The following is a 20,477-nucleotide window of genomic DNA, read 5'->3' as shown; positions in this document are numbered from 1 at the left end:
TAAGTTATGTCGAAAACGGGGTTTTCAAAAAATTAAGTTTTGTTATCACGTTTTCCGTCTGGAAAGTCAATTTTTGCAAATTTTTTTTGAGATAACAGTAAATCTCGACGTTTCATGTAATTTTAAGATACTTGGCATTATGTTTTTTTTCGAAGACCCAGAATTCATTCCCCCTCGGGTGATTTTTCGGGTTGAAAAAAAAACTCAAATTTTGACACCTACGAGACTTGGAAATGAAGTTTTTGCAAATTTTGCAATCACGACGTACTACACCCCCTCGTACTAAAATTTTGCACAGAGCGACGCAATTTTTCGCTTCTTTCCAGGCCTCCATTGTATCGATCAAAACCGTTGTATGTGACATCAGCATAGTTGCCACTATTAGTCGGTACAATTTGATGAGTCCAAATTGGACCTATAAAACATGAGATTTGCGCGTTTAGATTATGCTTGATATTTCAAATTCATGCAATTGCTTATCTAAAAGTATATGCTTATTTTTATTATAAATATACATGCGAATAACTATTTCCAACCAATTGATGCAAACATATTTTCGATCTATTAAGAAATGGTCAAGTTATAGGCGTTAGAAATTATTTATTATTATCTACATGTTCAGTGTTTAGATTTTCATTTTATCCATTTAGTTTCATTTCACTCTATTATGATTTCAGAAGTACCAATTTTTAAGACAGTGGTTCTTGAATGTTTTTGTTACTTTTACTTCGCATCAAGCTGCTTGGTGTTCTTCGGCACCATTCTGATATCCTTTTATGCTTTATCTGTAATTTCAATTTGAGGTTTTCGAAATCCATGCCTTTGTCTTTGTTATCAAACAAAATGTATTTTCAATGAGATTGCAGCTAAAGTAGAAAGGGAAGGCTGATGTCCCAGATGAACATTTACAAATGTTTATAGTAACTAGAGTTGGTCATGCATAATAAAAAATCAAATGTTTAGTAACTGTCATCGTTTGTACATAATTTAAAAAGGACGAAGAGGGACATATCAGAATAGACTTTTAAGTCGACGCGGAATCCATATTACAATGAGAAATGACCTTTTCTGTAACCATTTGATTGTGAATAATGTTTCTAATCAATGACTATCGGGATTGAATAGATCGTTTCCGGGTTGGTTCTACGTGGACCCGCTTTGCATTAACCACAATTTCCTTACGGCTGGATCATTTGTAAGAAATAAAGTTTGAATTTGATAACTGTTCAGCAATAAGTTGATGTACCTCAGGTTACTGATTTATACTGATTTACATATGGGCGTATTGAGACTTAAACATGTTTGAAACGGTCGATCGCAAAAACCCTAACAGGGATTTTTGCGCACCAATGCTCGCAGTTGCGCCCAGACGATTTTATGATACACGTTCATCAGAGCTGAACCAGTTTTCCCTTTCCCTTGTATGTTGTTAGTGGGAAAATTCAAATTGTTACGTCGTTGGACGAAAGTGAGACCAACTGCATAATCTTATCAAAAACAAACTTCTGATGACGAACGGACGGAAGGTTCAAGTACCACTTCCGGTGCAGCTCATTACGTGTCTGACCTAAAATATTAGTCTTACCGGCTGTCTCCAATGAAACAAGTTTTGCAATGGATCTATTTCGCGACCTGCGAATAGTTTGCTGAAGCGGTCCACGATTCCTATCTTGTCATTTTCACACGTGTCGATGCTGGGGGAAATCTAAAGCGACTTCGTGTAACTCTTGTTGGTTCGACATATCGGAAAGTGTATACACGTTTCAGGCATATGTGCCGCCACGCATCGGCCGGCATTCGATAGAGAATAAAAACTGAGCCGCATTTCCTTGAGTTCGAGCGGTTGGATTGAGCTGAAGGCATGTATTTTTGTCGCTTTCCCGACTCCTCTGCAAGCCTGCGACGGTCTGTTCGCCTGCAATGTGGAGCCCTAGGATCCGTCCTAGTGGTGCGTTACGCAATGTGTGTCTGCTTGTTTGTTGCTTTCTGACATTTTTCCTGCAGACCTAGTTTCCCCGAGCGTTTAATGGTACCATGCGTTGGAAAATTGCATTTCTGGTCATGGTAGTACAATGATATTGTTCGTCGTTCGTTGGATCGAGGATTGCCGTGTAGTGTAAGCTTAAATCAAAATAAAAACTCGTCACAAATTTTCATATTACAAAATATTGTTTACAATTGAATAATTTGTGTAGACATATCATTCAAAAAACCAGTTTCCGTTACCATTACTACGAATGATAGACAATTGAAATATTTGAAAGTAAGCTAATCGGTCTGATATACTGTTTTTTCTATTTTATTTTTACATAAACGCATTTCATATTGGCCTGTGCACGGAATGCGAAGGGTGTCACTCTCAGAGTGGTGCCACACACGACGATAAGTTTTTCACAAAATAAAATCATTCAAGTTTTTCAATGAACGTAACGCCGAACGAACAAAAGCTTAGCGTAGGACTGTGATTACTCGAAAAATGTTTTCGGAATGTAATTCTTTAAATTGTTCAGAAATTAGAAGATTTTACTGATCTAATATTCCAAAGTAACGAGAGTAACGGTTGAGATTTCATGAAGTGCCTTTCACAACCTTTCGACAACGCTCCAACGATGTCAGGATCGAGCGGAGTAGTTCACGTTTCCGTGAGAAAACAAAATATAAAGCCGTATTCATCGTATTTATAGAGTAGTCTTTGAACTTATGTAGATAATATTATTTTGATGAGAATCCACAGTATGTGACATTTTAGGAACTGTTTAGGGGAAGTGGGGGTAAGATGAACATGTTAAGAAAAACTTATTGTCTACCCATCGTGAGCTCACACCAACGAACTTAGACATTTATCAAGTATGCTATAAAGGTCCTCGCGTTAGTATTAGTAAATAGCGTGAAAAATAGCGCACACACACTGCACGCTATTTTATACGTGTGGGTAATTTTCGTGTACGATACAAAAGAATCTAGCTCACCTGTAGCGTATGTCAAACCACGCTGAACTCAAACAACGATGCATGCACACGCACATGGGAGAGAGAAAGAGAGGAACGAATTCGTTTTGGGGGAAGTCACTTCAAAATGCGATAAGGACAATTTGACTGGGAAGAATGAAATGATATAGTCGAGTCGGTAGGAGATGAGACGTCCGACTGACTGTTCAGTCATTTTGGCGGGAAACTGCGTGAAGAAGCCAAAAGTCATTATAACTGAATACGGATATAGTCAGTCAGATAGTCAGCTGATTATCCTCAGTTGATTATGACTATGCAGAACCCTGTCAACAAACCTCAAACTAACCGATTATTACTTGCATTTAAGGGCAAGTACTCCGATTCTATGGACGACATAAAAAAATACCTTGAACAGTTTTCGACGAGAAAGCGAACATGATCTGGTGGGATAGAATTTTAAAGCTGCATGAAACATGGTGAAAGATTGTGAAACAAAAACGTGCATATAAAATTGAATAGATGTATTTCTGCCTATAAAAATGATGCCTTCGTTCTCCTAAAAATTGGCACAAACTTTCCGGAAATCCCAAAATGAGCTATCCTGATTTCTTTCTGATTTTTATTTTCCTTTTCTCTGATTTTTGAAAATTAAAGATGTCAACTCTGGTCAGCATAATACGACAGATTGACCGGATCGTTCCACGGGAGAGAGCGCAAAGCGGAAAGCACGAAGTTTCTTCTAGTTCGTTCGATCACAAGACTCTGTGTAACTTGGAAAGGACACCAAACCAGGGAAGTACAGGGTTTTCCATTTCGGGCTTCTGAAAGTATACAGCCCTGCGCTGACAACCGTTTGACATAGCTGTCAACCAAAGCGTTATATCGTTAGTTGAATGTCTGCCATTTTACAATATGGATCGTTTTAGCATCGCACAATAATGATGAAAAACCGGCAAATGTTTTCCGAGCATTACGGACGGATTTTGGTCGTCATGGACGGCCTACAGAGCACACAATCGCTAATGTAGTGCGTAAATTCGAACAAACTGGATCCGTAGCGGATATTATGAAACCTGTGCATCATCGTAATGTGCGTTCGGCCGAAAATATTGCTGCTGTTGCTGCCAGTGTGGAGGATGACCCGAATGTTTCGATTCCACGGCGTGCTCAGCAATTGGGCTTGTCAAACACATCATTGTGGCGAATTTTGCATTTGGACTTGCACCTACATCCATATAAAGTCCAACTGGTACAAAAATTAGAGCATGGTGACCATGGAATGCGTCGGGCATACGTCGATTGGGTGAACGAACAACAGCAGCAAAATGCATCAAATTTTCTTCAGCGATGAGGCACATTTCGAGCTCGGTGGCTATGTGAACACCAAAAAATTTCGGTATATGGGGCTCAGAAAATCCACACGTGATTGTTGAGAGGCCATTGCATCCGCCAAAAGTCGCTGTTTGGTGCGCATTATGGTCTGGTGGAGTCATCGGGCCGTATTTCTTTGAAAATGAGGACGGCGAGACGGTAACTGTGAATGGTGAGCGCTATGGCCGCATGTTAACCGATTTTTTTGCCACAAATTGAAGATATGGATACGGATGACATGTGGTTTCAGCAGGACGGCGCCACGTGCCACACAACACGATCGAACATGACCATATTGCGAACGAAATTTGAGGGACGCATAATTTCGCGTTTTGGTGATGCCAATTGGCCGTCCAGATCATGCGATTTGAACCCGCTAGACTTTTTTTTGTGGGGTTAAGCGAAAGATCGAGACTCTCCGCAAACTCTTGAACATTTGAAAGACAACATTCGTGAAGTTATGACCGAGATACCGCCCCATATGTGCCGAAAAGTCATCGAAAATTACCTGTTCCGGATCAAGGTGTGCGAGGAAGCCCTAGATGGACATTTGAATGATGTTGTATTTCACACATAATGGCATAAACCAAACTTTAATTTGAAATAAAAGTTTAATCGAAATTCGAATTCTAAGTGTGTTTTATTTCAATTTACTTTCAGAATTTAAAGTTGTATATTCCAAAATACTTCGCGGAAGCGAACGAAATAGCGACTTGAGACAATAAACATCAGTACGCCAAATTTTCAAGACCTCCCATTTTTGTTTGACTTTAAATCGTTACAGAACATCTCTTAAACTCTTCATGAACCATTCTACTGGATCTGTTGATCATTTATTGAGTAGAACTCGGATTTCGATAGAATTCGAAAGTGGTGTTTTTAGGTAAAATAAATGGGAATGTGGGTAAAATCGACACTCTGTCCAAGGCGAATAGAAGTATATCCTAAGGTGGGGCCGTTTCGTCACTAAGTTGGTTAGGGGAGCGGTTAATGAAAACAGTACAGAAGAAAGCAGAAGGGGAATTATTTGCTTGAAACGTGAAGGAGACAGACTGATCACGAGCGAGTTTGGGCACAAGCGTATTGTGTTTTGTTTACAAAGCCAAACCAATGAAAATTTGTTACAATAATTTTATTATTTGCTTTTCTTATTGAAAGGGTGTTTGAAGGTTTTTTTTGCCAATCCAAAAGCCAAACGGTTTTCAAGCTCAAGCAAGTGACGTACAAATTTCCTCTGCTGGTCTGGAGTGAACACGCAAGTTCCTTAGGTGAGCATTCACCAGAGATGTGGCCGATGAGCGTTGATCGAAAGGTACCATGAGACCTGTGCCTTTACTGTTGACAAACCCTATTCAACGTTGGCTTTGGCTGGCAAACCCTATTCAACGTTGGAACATAAATAACGAGGCATCTACAAAAAATAAGGACACATTTTTCTTCTGAGAGAGACACAAACCGGGTGCCTGTTTTACCTCGATTTAAGGTGTCTGTTTCACCCCGAATGAGCATAAAATTTCAGAACAATACATTTGAGCATCTAAAAGAAAAAATCACAAAGTATCGAATCGAATTTTACAAAAATTCAGGAGCTGTTTGGTGACTAGAAACGTAGAAAATGACAAGTGTGTACGGAGGGTATCTGAAAATTTGTAAAAAATTGCTTTTTACTGGAACAATCAGAGGGTGTCGGTTTCACTGATTTCTCCTACTTGTTGATGTTTATCTGAGCTGAATGGCGATGCATCTAAAGTTTTTTGCATGATGGAGGACTATTTTGTGCGGCCCAAGGAATGTATTGAGAAACAGAGAAAACTTATCCAATGTCCCAAATTATTTCATTCCCTTTAAGGGTTCACAACGTTTGAGAAAAATACCCTAACGATTGTTCTATTTTTTCCTGCATGTTCCATGAGGTTTCGAAGGGATGATCTGTAAGTTATTTAGGAAATTGACAAGTAGTAAGATCATTAAAAATGTTAGATCAAAAGTGTTAAAATTACATACAACGATCGTCGAAAATGTATCAGGCAAGTCGTCAAAGCGTTGTGTAGCGCGACAGAAACCATTGATACCCGATGATAATCAAGCGCAACAAACCAGCATGAAACATGGATACACCCAACCGGTTCGAACGCTTAGGCCAGCATAAGTCACAAACCATGTAAATTGGAGCTTCACGAGAGCTTAGCGCGTTTCTTTGCTATGCTCAACTCCTTCTCGCTATCTCGCGTATTGTCGGTGCTCTCCAAGCAGCAATAATCTCGTATCACCGCTAATCAGTTGGTCAGAGCTAGAACCGCTGGAGCGTTTTTGCCTTATTCGACACAACCAGGGGCCACGCAGCTGGTATAGGAGAGTGCCCCGGAGAGAACTCACTCGCTGGTCCTACAAATGCACACCCAGCAACTCTCTTTCTCTCATGGCCCAGACAATACTCGTCTGTTACAACGGCTCGCCCTGGATCAACTTTCCGGCCAGGCTCAGTCAGCACTGACGTGACTTAAAACCCCCTGGCAAGTATTGCGCTGACTCTCGAGCCAGACGCACGTGTTTCTGTTGGTGCTCTAGCGAAAGTTCCTGGCGATTGTTTGCCTTCTCGATCGACCCTCGCGGTAGACTCCTAGCGATCTTGCAGTGTGACATAATTTCAGCCGTTTCGTGTGGTGTTTGTAGAAAAGTTAAGCTTGCTCGGAGCTTCGAATTGTACGTTTCGCGTGCGTTTTTTGTTGCTGGTTCTGATCGGTGCTGACCTGCATGCTGTTCATTGTAAAAGTGCCTCTGGATAATTCAACGAAAGTGCACATAAACAAGTCGTGAGTCGCGCTGCATTTGTTTGGCGTCTGCTGCAAATACAAAAAGCGTGGGCGAAATCGGCTGAGTGCCAGCCACTGTTCCACAGCAAGAAACAAGAAAGAGAAATTAGAGCCTCTTGCCGATCGTTTGTTATCTCATCCCGCGAAAAGACAACAACATCCACATCAACGCCGCGTATAGCCGCAGCATTCAGCGGCAGCAGTGAGATAGAGGAAAAGCGCAATTCCAGGGGTTTGCTTTATGGTTAGGAAGTGTGTGCCGTTGAACTGATCTGAAACGGGGCGGAATAGCCATTCCGAGTGTGTAGTGTGACCAAGTGTCAGTCTGCGATTTGCCAAACGCCGTATTCCGACTGTGAAGGGTTGTTGACTAGGCGCGGTGGACAACAGTTTTCTTTTTCGAATTTGATATAACACACAGGTTAGTACACATTTTGTTCAGTTGGGGCTAATTCAATGCGATACGAGTGATAAGCGTATTGCGTTTCATTGGACTTGATTGGTAGATGGAAGCTGTTTAGCAAATACCGGACAGTGGCTGGTTCAAAAATAGGCGATAAGATGTTTACTACAACTGCACAAGTGTCGCGATGTGACATACTGTTCAGCTTCAACGGAATATACACAATACAAATTCTGAAATTCTTGTTTTACAATATCTTTGAATTCTTATATTTGCAAGAAAGGCAATGCATAAGACCCTGACGAGTTTGGTTTGATTGAACTGTGTGATCGTGTAAAGGTTGAACGGTTGAGTGATGATTGCATGCACAGTGCATTCAAAAAGTTCCGGACTTTTTTTTTAAACAAAGAAAAACGAGATACTCAAAAGATTAGCTAGTAGTATATAGGCCTTCTCTTTCCACACAAAATTTGAAACGTTCGTAGAGGTGTCGGAAGGCGCGTTTAAACTGCTCAGCCGGTATGGAGTTCATGATACGCGTCACATTTAGTTGAATGTCTGGAGCATCGTCAAAACAGTCCCCTTTCAAAGCGTTCTTTAGCTTGGGAAACAAGAAAAAGTATACCAGGGAGAGGTCCGGAGAATAGGGGGGATGGGTGATGACAGTCACCTTTCGTTTGGCTAGAAACTGCGCTACCAGAAACGCGGTGTGCGAGGACGCACTGTCATGGAGCAAAAACCATTCTCCAGATCGGTACTGGTCGGGCCGCACGCGCCGTAGGCGAGCCAATAATCGTTCCAGGACACTTTTTTATATGTTTATTTTTTATATGTTTTATTTTTTTTATATGTTTTATTTTTTATATGTATATGAATATGAAACCAGACTTTTTTAATTAAGTATATACGTTTATTGTCCAAGAATGATTGAAAATATTTTATTCGTAGTCATGTCCATTGGAAGAAGCAAACATTTCCCGTCTGTCAGCCAAATCATGAATGTCTCTCGAAAAAACCTTTGTTTTTTTCAACCAAACCGGCCATCGAACCATTTTGGCACATTTTCGTGAGAATTGAAGTAAAGAATTGAAGAAAACTCGGATCTCGGAATAATCGGAATCAGCCAGGTCTGGTGCTTCCAATTACAATTCCCTATTCGGTCTTGCTCGGTGTGACGGAGCATTGTCATCTCGAAAAATCATTTTGTGTTGAATTTTCTAATATTCCGGTCGTTTTCGGAGCAGAGTACGATGCAATTTGATCAATTGTTTCTGAGAACGATCACTTTTCATAAATTCACCGGTGTTCGGTGTCTTCAAACACTTTTTCAACGAGGTTTCAACGTTCCTCGTTCTGGATGTTTATCGATTTTAAACTTTTTGAACAACCCAGAACATTAGGATTCGTCGAAAGAGTGCTCGCCGAAAGCTTCCCCCAGCACTCTAAGCGAATCGATGTTTCGAACTGAATACTGTTGACAGATGGCAAAAACATAAAAAAAATATGGTCAATGTGAATTTGCCCCTTTTTCACTTGCATGTAAAACTAATGATGTGTGAACTTCGGTTTCATGTTTATACACATGGTAGACCAGTCAGTTTAAAAATCGTCATCTCGAAAAAAATGGAAATAACTACTGATTTTCGTATCGAACTTTGAATTTGAATAAAAGACCTTTAGATTTCGAAAATAGAAAAAAACTTAGAAAGTTGACTGAAATTTCTCTTGAAATAATAACCAGGAAACATTGAATCGTATAACTAGCGTCTATACAGCATCATATATTCCAGATTTATGGTGGTATATGGTGCGCTTAACCAGCATATACATGCAAAAGTGGAGGCAATATACATACATGGCAAATGGTTTGCGAATTAGTTTGGATGAATATACGTCTTATATATGCAGCTAATACTATTATTGTCGTACGTATATACGATATATTATAGACATAAAAAAAACAAGTGGTGATACTCCGATGAGATTCGAACTCCGATTTTTTGAATTCTCGAGTAGCAGCTATCTCGCACGGCTTTCTAGAATAAAATTCTTGAGCAGTTAAAACTCGTACATATTATACGGAAGAGATGCAGATGCAAACTGCCTTTAGGCCTAGATGGTAGAAATAATTTGACTCCCTAAATAAAAATCCACAGAAGTCGACACTGTATATGATATAATATGTCCTCATTTATTATCTAATATAATTTACTGTTGAACGGTTTCCCACAGCTCACAAACTGCATATGCCTGATATGCATATATGATGTCGATTAGTTCGACTCTACGATAGTGTATATCATAGAAACGATTATTGTTATACCGAATTACGACTTGATGTATCATGATGCGGGTTTTTCGCATTTTATATCATTTCATTAATACACGATTTATACTTTGATCGACATTATATATGATTGTAGTTCGATCCCACTTTATATGCGACTTGGATTATGCAAAGTTATATGATTAAATGTTTACTGGGTATAGTAAATATCAGGGCCCGAAATCTTTGAAGATTAAAAATGAAGATCAACAGAAACAGAAAATAAAGTGACGAACGTTGAGAGCCAGGATGACTGATGCTCTATTCTAGTCAATACCTTTTCTAATTGACGTAACTAATTAATACAAATCTGCCTCTCCATTCAACTGACTTAAATCCACACTTGTACTTCTCCCTGACACGAATCTCTTCACCCGCGAACACAATCTTATTCTTACGTCCATATACAGGCAAACCTTTTTTGTGCGGGGGTAGAGACTGCGCAAAAAAAAAAAAATCGCATAAAAATACAAAACTTCAACAATAGCTTCAAAAAATCGTATTCGGTACACAATTTGAAAAAAACTTTTTTGTGCGGTAGATAGGGGCCGCATAAAAAAGTTTCCCCAAGAAAATAACTCAAATCCACGCCGTTCACTGTTCGATTTCCTTTTGTTTCCCTGCTTCGCGATGGGACAATTTGCCTTTTCGGTTGCGCGTGGCTGTGTTGTGCTTTTAGTTACATGTCGAAACTTGTTGCTATTGGAAATCATGTTATGCGCAACTTAGAGCATTTGAAGGAAGGATGGGAATGATTTGAGAAGAGGATAATTTAGACGACAAATATGCTTTTTCGCACTGAAATGCATATAAAACGAAAAACTAAAAAAAAAACAAACGGACGATAGCTTCGTCAAATATGCTTCTTTTCATATACTGCACAAAAAAAAACCGCACAAAAAAACCGCACAAAAAAAATCGCACAAAAAAATTTGCCCAAAAAAGATTTGCCTGTACAATATGAGCTGAGAAGTCCCGGAATTTTTAATGAAAACAATTGTTTTTTGGTCAAAGCTGTATTTATTCCTCACAACGCCGAAGGAATTACCGTTGAATAGATAATATACAAATATTTATAGTATGTAAATAACTTGTAAAGAAAATAAAAGAGTTTTTTTTATATTTTTTATTAAAAAAAGATTTTTAAACAATGATCAGCTTGTTTTTCATTTTTACGGCTGAAGAAGAAATGTTTCATAGGGCCTGGCCGGGTATGGGAGTAAAAAGTGCCCCCAAACCAAATCGCTAGCTGTATGGCAAACACTTAAAACTTTTCCAGTTCTTTCGTCTCTAGCTCTGGGGAGGGGCCTTGTGAGAATAGAAAACTCTAATTCAAACTCCTTTCTGGCCTGCCTTGAGAAAGACACTTTATTCAACACTCGTCAGCAAACCGTGTCTGCTTTCGAGACCACCAAACGAAACTCTGTTGAACAACAATTGTTTCCAAAACAATGTTTTTTTTGTAATTAATAGTAGAAGGATCAACATTCGAACAACTTGAATTTGATGGGTTTTTTAGTGTTAAATAAAACACCTGGACACCTGTATTTACGTGTAGAATAATGTAGAATAGAAAATCCAAATAAGAGAAGCAACACTTAAAGTTTTTGCTCGCGCAACGCAAAAAAAACGGTATATTAAATGAACATTTGTTTTGTATATTTTTAACACTCGCGCGAAAAATCGTAATTTGTGTACTCTGGACTGTGTGCGTCTCTGTATTATTGCTGTTGTATATTTTTAGGCGTTATTGGTAATTATTCAATTCGCAAATATTCTACTCGTGATGGACATATTTGCATAAGGCACATATCCCATCACCGTTCTCTATTTGATAACGCATTAGATCAACAATTCGAAGGTGTGATTCAATCGAACAGAATATCTCCGCGTTACGTTCTTTTTAATGTTTCTCTTCTTCTTTATTTCTGCCCGTCAGCGCAACATCTGCATTCTGATGCGGAAAATGTTACACGTTGCACCACTGTGTGCGATATCTATCTTACATTCTTCCTTTGTATCGAGCAAAACAGCCGTCGGCTAGCTGGAGCGATACTGTGACTTAAATGATGATGATGACAATTTGGAAAATTAAACTGAATTCTCATCCCTGAGAAGGGCCATTTGAAAAACCTCGGTGCCGTCACTAGCTGAATGGTTGATGAATAGTAAATGCTGTGAAATCGTGAATGTTTTGTTCATACCCAATAAACTGAAAACGGGTGGAGCTTAAATTGCATTAATATCTCTATCCACATTGTTTTCTGTAAAAAAAATATGTATTGATTTCTTGGGTTTTCGTTATTGTTACACATACAAAATAATTGAAAATAAGGTAACTCCTGATTGACCAACTAGAAGAGCTCGCCAGGCTACACGCCTTTGCCTCCGGAATACAAACACTTAATCACCCAAAATCTGAATGTGGAGCCAGTAACCGCATCTAATATCCAAGTTTATAGAAACTGGATTAGAAGACATATACTCTGGAATAGCGAATCTGCACCTGTACATGAAATATGAGAACTGAAATTGCAAAACTTACAAATATAATAAACAAGAAAAGAAAACACTCTTTTGTGAAACTCTAAATGCATCAGCTTCGGTCGCGAACAGATCACAACAAATCGAACAAAAATAAATTGAAAATAATAAATCGTCGACGATAAAAACTATAGCAATTAAATTTTTTGTATGTCATCGATCGGAACGAGTAATTATTGGAAGAATCTGAGAAGAACTATAGTCCAAACAACAAAATTGCCTATTCCCGAAATCATTTTGTAGTTTTTTTATAATTCGTTCGAATTCTTAACTATATTTTTATAACAATATATAAATCATTATCTTAATTCTATGGTATGTAAGATAAAAGCCGATTACTCGCGGTCGACTCGAGTTTAGAAGGGTGACATATTTTTTTCAGGAAAGGATATAAGAAGATTGTAACAATGTTGATGATCAAACTCAATTCTTAAAGCTATTCGTATATCTATAGTGTCTTTACATTTCAATTTCTTCCACTGTTTATAGCAAGGGGACCAGATCTTGTAGTTGACATATCTCAATTTTTAAAGTCTTCTTCTTCTTCTTCAATGGCACTAACGTTCCTAGAGGAACTTCGCCGTCTCAACGTAGTATTACTTGAGTCATTTTTATTAGTATTTAGTTGAGATTTCTATGCCAAATAACACGCCTTGAATGCATTCTGAGTGGCAAGCTCTAGAATACGCGTGACCACAGTGCAAGACGGAGGCAATTTCTTTGACGAAAAATTCCCCCGACCAGAACGGGAATCGAACCCGAACACCCGGCATGTTAGTTGTGACGCTAACCACTCGGCCACGGGAGCACGCATTTTTAATGTCTGCTAGAGTTAAACATGGTTAACATTTTCCAATCGATGTGTTCTTTTGTTTGAATCTCGTACAACTCATGTTCTTATCTCACCATTTAGTTACTGGTGTTAAACGACCCAAACGACCAAATCACTCGTAAATAACCCCTTACTCACGGAATATAAATTGTTCTCCGATAAAGTATCGAATTGCATATAATATGCTTCACTTTGGTTATAGCAGTTAAAGTTAAAGCAAAACAAAGACAAAACTAAAGAAAAATAGATAAAACATACTGGTTTTTGCGGTTATTAGCGAGTAATTGAGCAGAAAATAAAAAAAAACTCTTCTCGTGTGCACACAGTGGTACACAGACCCACGAGCTATGCAGTCGCCCCTTGCCCCATAAATGCACCCAGAAAGGTGCATCTTGGCTTGGAATACATACATACTTTTAGAAGCCCAGAAGGTTACCAGGCCACGATCGTGATCCACATGAAGATGTGCGCATCTAACGTAGAAAACTGCCGGAGAAGGCGTGTTAGGAAAATAGAAAGACAGATCGATTGATAACGAGCCCAGCCATCCTTCTCGTTTGATGCTGCTGGAAACTGGTTTTATGATGGCTGCACTGCCGCGCGGCCCCAAGGCGTCCCCGGGCGCAGCAGGGACAAGAAATAAAACCACGCCGGGTGTGCAGTTACTCGTTCGGAATGGTCATGGATGATGATGGGGAGAAAATCGTGCTCCGATCATACCGATGATGCCCGCTTTTGCATGCGGCCCAACTCAGAAGCAGACAAGTGCGAGCTGCAAGCATCCATCATCCATTATGTAATTGCGGTTCCCGGTCAATTGGGTCGTACTGGAGCATGGTGGTGGTGCACGTGAACAATAGATTGCATTCGAACATCATTTAAAAAAAAAGTCTAACACACTGAACATAAATTGTCGATCGTTATAACATATTGGCACATCCCCAGTCGACAAAAACACACCGATAGTGGATTATCGGTGTCTAATCAAGTTAACAATTGAGGAAATGAGCACATTTGTAGAAGCCGGTCAACGCAGACCCGGGCAATTCCGCGTGCAATGAAGGGAAATATTATTTAGTTCCCGATAGTAGCATAAATTGACATATAAAGGGTGTGTCACATCAAATTGCATCACGGAAAAAACGCTGTAGAAATTTAATTTTTAGGAATTATATCTTCAGCTTTCGCTTATAATCAGATAAGAGTGTATAGATCACGTTGGCCATGCTTCACTGTCAATTTTTCGTAAATTTGGAAAAATGTTGTCGAACGAAAAAGAGCGTCGTGAATTAATCCTGTGCACTCATTTCGAGAATCCGGAGTTGTCACATCGGGACATCGGTAAGATGCTGGGAATCGTCCAATCCACGGTCAGCAGAGTACTAAAACGATACTTCGAGAACCTAACCATCGACCGGAAGGTGAAGAACGGCAAAAATGGATGCTCCGTCAGTGAAAAAGATCACAAGCGCGTAGTTAAGCAGTTTACACGTGATCCGAGAAGTTCGGTTCGGGATGTCGCCAATAAGCTGAATTTGTCAAGTTCATTCGTCCAGCGGACCAAGCAGCGGGAGGGCCTGCGTACATACAAGGTTCAGAAGGCTCCTAACCGCGACGAAAGGCAAAACATGATGGGGAAGACGCGAGCCCGGAAGCTGTACACCGAAATGCTGACGAAGCCGCATTGCCTGGTAATGGACGACGAAACCTACGTCAAAGCGGACTTTCGTTAGCTGCCGGGCCTGTTGTTCTTCTCCGCAGAGGACAAATTCAGCGTTCCGGAGGAGATTCGCAAGCAGAAACTATCCAAGTTTGCCAAAAAGTACATGGTGTGGCAAGCGATCTACTCTTGCGGAAAGCGGAGCGCCCCCTTCGTGATGACCGGCGCGGTAAACGGGCAGGTTTACACGAGTGCCTACAGAAGCGCTTACTACCACTATTGAAGCAGCACGAGGGCCCGACCCTCTTCTGGCCGGATCTCGCTTCGTGCCACTATTCAAAGGACGTGTTGGAGTGGTACGAAGCCAACGGGGTCACCTTCGTGCCAAAGGAAATGAACCCGCCCAACGCGCCGGAGCTTCGCCCAATAGAGAAATATTGGGCGATTATGAAGCAGGCCCTCCGGAAGAACCCAAAAGTTGTCAAATCGGAGGCGGACTTCAAGAGAAAATGGATTTCTGTTCAAAAAAAAACTACAACCTGACGTTGTACAGAAACTTATGGACGGGGTAAAGAGGAAGGTGCGAGCATACGGGCTTGGGCTCGAAGTATGAATAAAAAGAAAATGCCAAAAGTTGTTTAATAAATTTTATTTTACTGTCTAAAATTTTCAAAAGGATCGGTCTACTTGGCGAATTTCTATAGCGTTTTTTCCGTAATGCAATTTGATGTGACACACCCTTTATTAGCTTCGCCACCCTTAATTTTATCGCAATCAATTCTCCGCCATTATCCTCATATAAAGTATAAGTCAATCAATGGCCAGCACTGTACTGTATCTCCTAACTTGGTTCAGTGAAATCTTGAAAAAAAATGCTGAAAAAATGGCATATTGCAACGTTTTAATGTGTCCGGATTTTTCTTGACACTATTCAATTACGTTTATAGTTTACTAGCTGACCCGGCAGATTTCGTCCCGCCCAAAATTAATTTTTCGTTATCACATTCACGTTTTCTTACTAAGCGCACGTTCATGAGTCCAACCGCAGAACTGTGCATTGATTGATCTTCTAATCTACCCTTCAAAATTACCTTTTACTATAAAATTCCTAGTACTTCTACCAAAACTAGTCATTATAATATCAGAATATTTTCAGACACAATTCTCGTTCAAGATTTTTCAACCACTTGCAAATAACATGTTTCTCCTTTACTTGGCATAACTGTTTGATACAGAAAATATGATAGAACAAAGACAGTTCTAAAATGTCGAACCACCATCGAAACGATCCCTAAAACCTCTATATGCCAAGTTTGATTCAATTTGCTTGATAAGCTCTCGGGTTATTCGGTTAATCGGACCATTCGTTCTCCGGGTTTAGGGCACACCAACTCACTTGGCCTTCCATTTTTGTTTCTATAGATAGAAGATATAGGAATGCGTTATTCCGTCTGAAAATCGTAACAATTTGGCCGTCGTTCGTTTTTCAAACAAAACGAATTTATTTGCGATGTTAGATGAAAGATGGCGATACGTTCGCTTCATTGAACTTTCAAGGTGCGTAATTAACCCCAATTTGTCTAATTCCATCATTACATTACACCATTATTCATTTTTTATATTTATGAACATATTTAAGATATGCGCTCGATGGATTTTTATGTGAGTAGTTTGATGATAAGGCTCGGTCAGGACAACGTCATTCTACGAGTAGAGAACTAACGACTGAGATTCTTACGACACAATCAACAGAAGCGACATGAGGAAAAATACACTAACTTCCGAGACGCTATCATAAGCAACCCTGACACAGCCTTCGCTATTGCCAGACCAAAACGTAATGCATTGTCATAACATTACAGCACGTATTATTCATCGAGGAATGAAGTCTTCAATTAGCTTTATTACAACATCACATGTAATCGATCCCACACATTGCTGGATGTATTCGGTTGAATGGAAAAAGTAGTGAAGAGCAATAAATACATTTGCAAGTTCGTAAATAAAGGAAGCAATATGTTGTGTTTCAACATGCTGTGTTTAAAATTCAGAATACCGATGTGAATACTCCTCGATTGAATGGCAACGACGAAAAAAATGATCAAACGAAGTTGTCTGGCGTTTCCCAATTCCCAAAAAAATAGCCGTCTATCTTGAGAATGCGCATATTTAAATGTTGATTTTCTTCATTTCATTTTCCTACTTTACATTGAACTTTTAAGAGTTCCTACAGAGAACATGTCAGTTACGTTAATAGAATACGTTGAATAAAGAAAAGGGATGGTTTGTGTTTTGTTTTTAATTTTTGTCGGCATTCACCGCCTTGGCACCCCATTTCTCGGTATGTCAAACACAAATATGAACACAAGATTCACGAACGTTTCAAGTTTGTTTATCGAATGACAATGTGCACCGTCCTTTCCGGCAGCATAAACATCAAACACACTTTCGTTCAAATCCGTTCCGATCGTTCCGATCGTTAAAACATTAAAACACACTTACAATACATTAGTATTTTTTGATTTCACAGCCAACATATTCACTAGAAATTATTTATAAGTCAGAACAACGTTTACCGGGTCAGCTAGTATATACATACAGTCATTCCATGTCAAACCGATATAGTAGTTCTCAGATTTTCGTCAAAAGTGGTAGTTTCGTTCTTTATCGCAAACTATTTGACCCGTAAAATATTTTAAAATTTTTTTTATTTTTTTTTTGTTAGGATGCACATTTTCATTTCGTGATTCGAAATATCGACTTTTTCCCTTTTTTTTTTTTTTCCAAAAATGACATTTTTCAATGACAAATTCATAACTTGTGAACTACTGAACCGATTTAGACGGTCGACATATCGAATTAAAGCTTATAAACTAGTCATTCTTGGAAAAATGCTACGCTTGCAAAAATTTCAGGTTTTGGTTCTGTCGTTATTGATTGTATTTGTTTTTTATAGTTTTCATGGTCTCGGGACCAAGGGCGCTATATTTTTTTATATTTTTCATGGAAAGCTAAGGATTTTTCACATAACATATCTCGAAACCAGGGAGGCGCTTTTCTCCGTTTTTGAGTTATGATTTTTCAAAGTTACCCGATGATTCAAAAAATCATTTTTCCCCTTTTCCCAAAAATAACTTTTTTCAAAAAATTATTACTTTTGAACTACTGGACCGATTCGACATATCAATAAAGCCTACTAGCTAGCCTTTCTTGAAAAAATAACCCACTTGCCAATTAATTGGATTATAGTCACATACATCCAGTCTAGTCGCATAGAAATATTGAACAAAAACTGAAAACATGTTCACTTTGAAAAATCATAACTTAAAAACTAAAAATAACACCTCTCTGGTATTCGGATGTATTATGTGAGAAAACCTCAGCTTTCAGGAAAAAATATAAAAAAATATGGCGCTCTTGGTCCCGAAACGATGTAAGATATAGAAAACAAATATAATCAATATTTACGAAAACAAAATCCATTTCTATTCAGAGTGTAATATTGTTTCAAACAAGACTAGTTTATTGGCTTTAATTTGATATGTCGATCATCTGAATCGGTCCAGTAGATCAAAAATTATGATTTTTTGTAGTGGAAAAAATGGGAAAAAAAATATTTTTCGGACCATCGGTTATCTTTGAAAAATAATAACTCAAAAACGAAAAAAAAACGCCTCCCTGGTTTCGAGATATGCTATGTGAAAAATTCTCAGCTTTCCAGAAAAAATATAAAAAAATATAGCGCCTTTGGTCCCGTGACCATGAAAACTATAAAAAACAAATACAATCAATAATAACGAAAACATAATTCAAATTTTCTGCAACAGTAGTATTTTTCCAAATCTGACAATCTGAGAAACACTATATCGGTTTGGCATGGAATGGCTGTATATATAGATATAGATTTGCCGGAACATAATCGCCTGCAATTCAGGATGTTCATAAGTATGTAATTTTTGAATAAGCTTACCGCACAAACAGGGCAACACCTTGTTCGTTCAACAAAGCTAAATTTAGATTACAATGCTCACATGGTGCACCCATTTCAATGTTAATAGGTTCACTACGCACTTACTGCAAGCATAGTTTATTAATATTCAACAAGTTGTACTAGCTTCCTCTCATTTTCTTCCATTGCGTCATTTTTGTTTGCGGAAAGTAACACTTGTTTCGTTTTCTTTTAAAACATACAAATGAGAAGCACAAAGGAGTGCATTTTCTCTAGTTATATGACAACTGAAGAAATTGAAACAAATCGGCTCTAACCCTTCTCAGCTATTTCGTATCATTTGTATATTCTAGGATATAAGGATAAAAAAGGATAAAAAAAATAATCCAAACTATTCAATCATCAACCATCATCAATCATTTCATGAAATTTACATAAAAATTTCGAGTGAAGAATATGAGAAAGTGACAATTTCCGGCTGTCCACGCCCACGCGTTCGCCTATGGGAGATTGTTTTGACACCATTCGCAAACAAAAAACAAAACAAACGTTGACGTTTGATCTTTGCCGGGTGACACATTGGCCCAATTGCAATTGTCCACACCGCGAGAGGCAATCAATGAACAAACCGATTGTTACTCAGCAAACCAAACACAACGAAAAATAATTAACGAGCTGCTCATGTTTTCCGCCGTCCTCCGTTTTCCCGGGCCCTCGAAAACCGAACCCGAAAAAACCATGCCACAATTCGGTGTTCTTAATTTCCCATCACCATGTCATCATCATTAGAGCTCTTTATTCTCTTTGTTCTAATGAAATCGTGGGCTAGATGAGCATGAGCATCATGTAACAGTGCCATGACCACAGCGCAGATCTACATGAAGCACTAATTGTGACGCAACAGTCGAACGCAATTTTGGAGCTTCATTATTTTTTTCAACTTTTTTTTCTTGATAAAAATTGGCACTGCTGTTGGGTCGTTTTCCCTTGCTCAACGGTTGGGTTCATGCACACACGACAGGGCGTTTATGGGCCCATGCGCACATCGCTAAAATGTAATGAAACGATATAACGTGTACCTACCTATGCAAATCCGAGCCGAGTGCCAGTTTCCATTTCAAAGCATCATACCCCGCAAATGATGAACGAAAAAAAAAAAATTTGAGCGAGGAAGTGAATCGATGGGCTTTTATGGCCTCAATACGATGAGGCGGGGTTTTAACAGTACAGGGAAACTTCGATATAACGTACCCTCGTCATAACGTACCCTCGATATAACGTCACTCGATATAACGTACATTTTACCTCGATATAACGTACACCTTTTCAAAGTGTAAAGGAAATTTTTTTTCTGATAGAACAATGAATTATCTGTATTGTGATGCTAAAACAAGCTTTGTACCTTCAATCAATCTCGATACAGCTGGTTTTGTGATTCCAGATTCTAAATGAATCAAGCTTTAATCAACAGTACGAAAGGAAACATCACGAGAAAGGCTGGCTTCGTCTTCTGATTGAAGTTATTCATTAACTTGACTAAAACAGCAACACAATAATGTATTATAGACTACGTTTGTGAGTACTTTATTATGCTTCGATATAACGTACAATTCGATACAACGTACAATTTT

General features: G+C 38.9%; 2 protein-coding genes across 2 annotated transcripts in view; one reads left to right on the top strand and one right to left on the bottom strand.

Moving 5' to 3' along the window:
- LOC129780298 (6-phosphofructo-2-kinase/fructose-2,6-bisphosphatase 1-like) overlaps positions 1-20,477 on the bottom strand; it is a 270,999-nt gene that overhangs the window by 45,008 nt on the left and 205,514 nt on the right. The window lies entirely within an intron of this gene.
- Positions 6,826-20,477, top strand: part of LOC129780299 (alpha-N-acetylgalactosaminidase) — a 173,307-nt gene continuing 159,655 nt past the window's right edge. Inside the window, exon 1 of the mRNA XM_055788381.1 lies at positions 6,826-7,553. The gene's annotated coding sequence lies outside the window, so the exon portion shown is untranslated. The remainder of the gene's footprint in view (positions 7,554-20,477) is intronic.

This window comes from Toxorhynchites rutilus, chromosome 3 (genome assembly GCF_029784135.1).
Source record: "Toxorhynchites rutilus septentrionalis strain SRP chromosome 3, ASM2978413v1, whole genome shotgun sequence".
Classification (NCBI taxonomy): Eukaryota; Metazoa; Arthropoda; class Insecta; order Diptera; family Culicidae; genus Toxorhynchites; species Toxorhynchites rutilus.
Note: the sequence above shows the minus strand (reverse complement) of the source record. Positions and strands in the feature narration are given on the sequence as shown.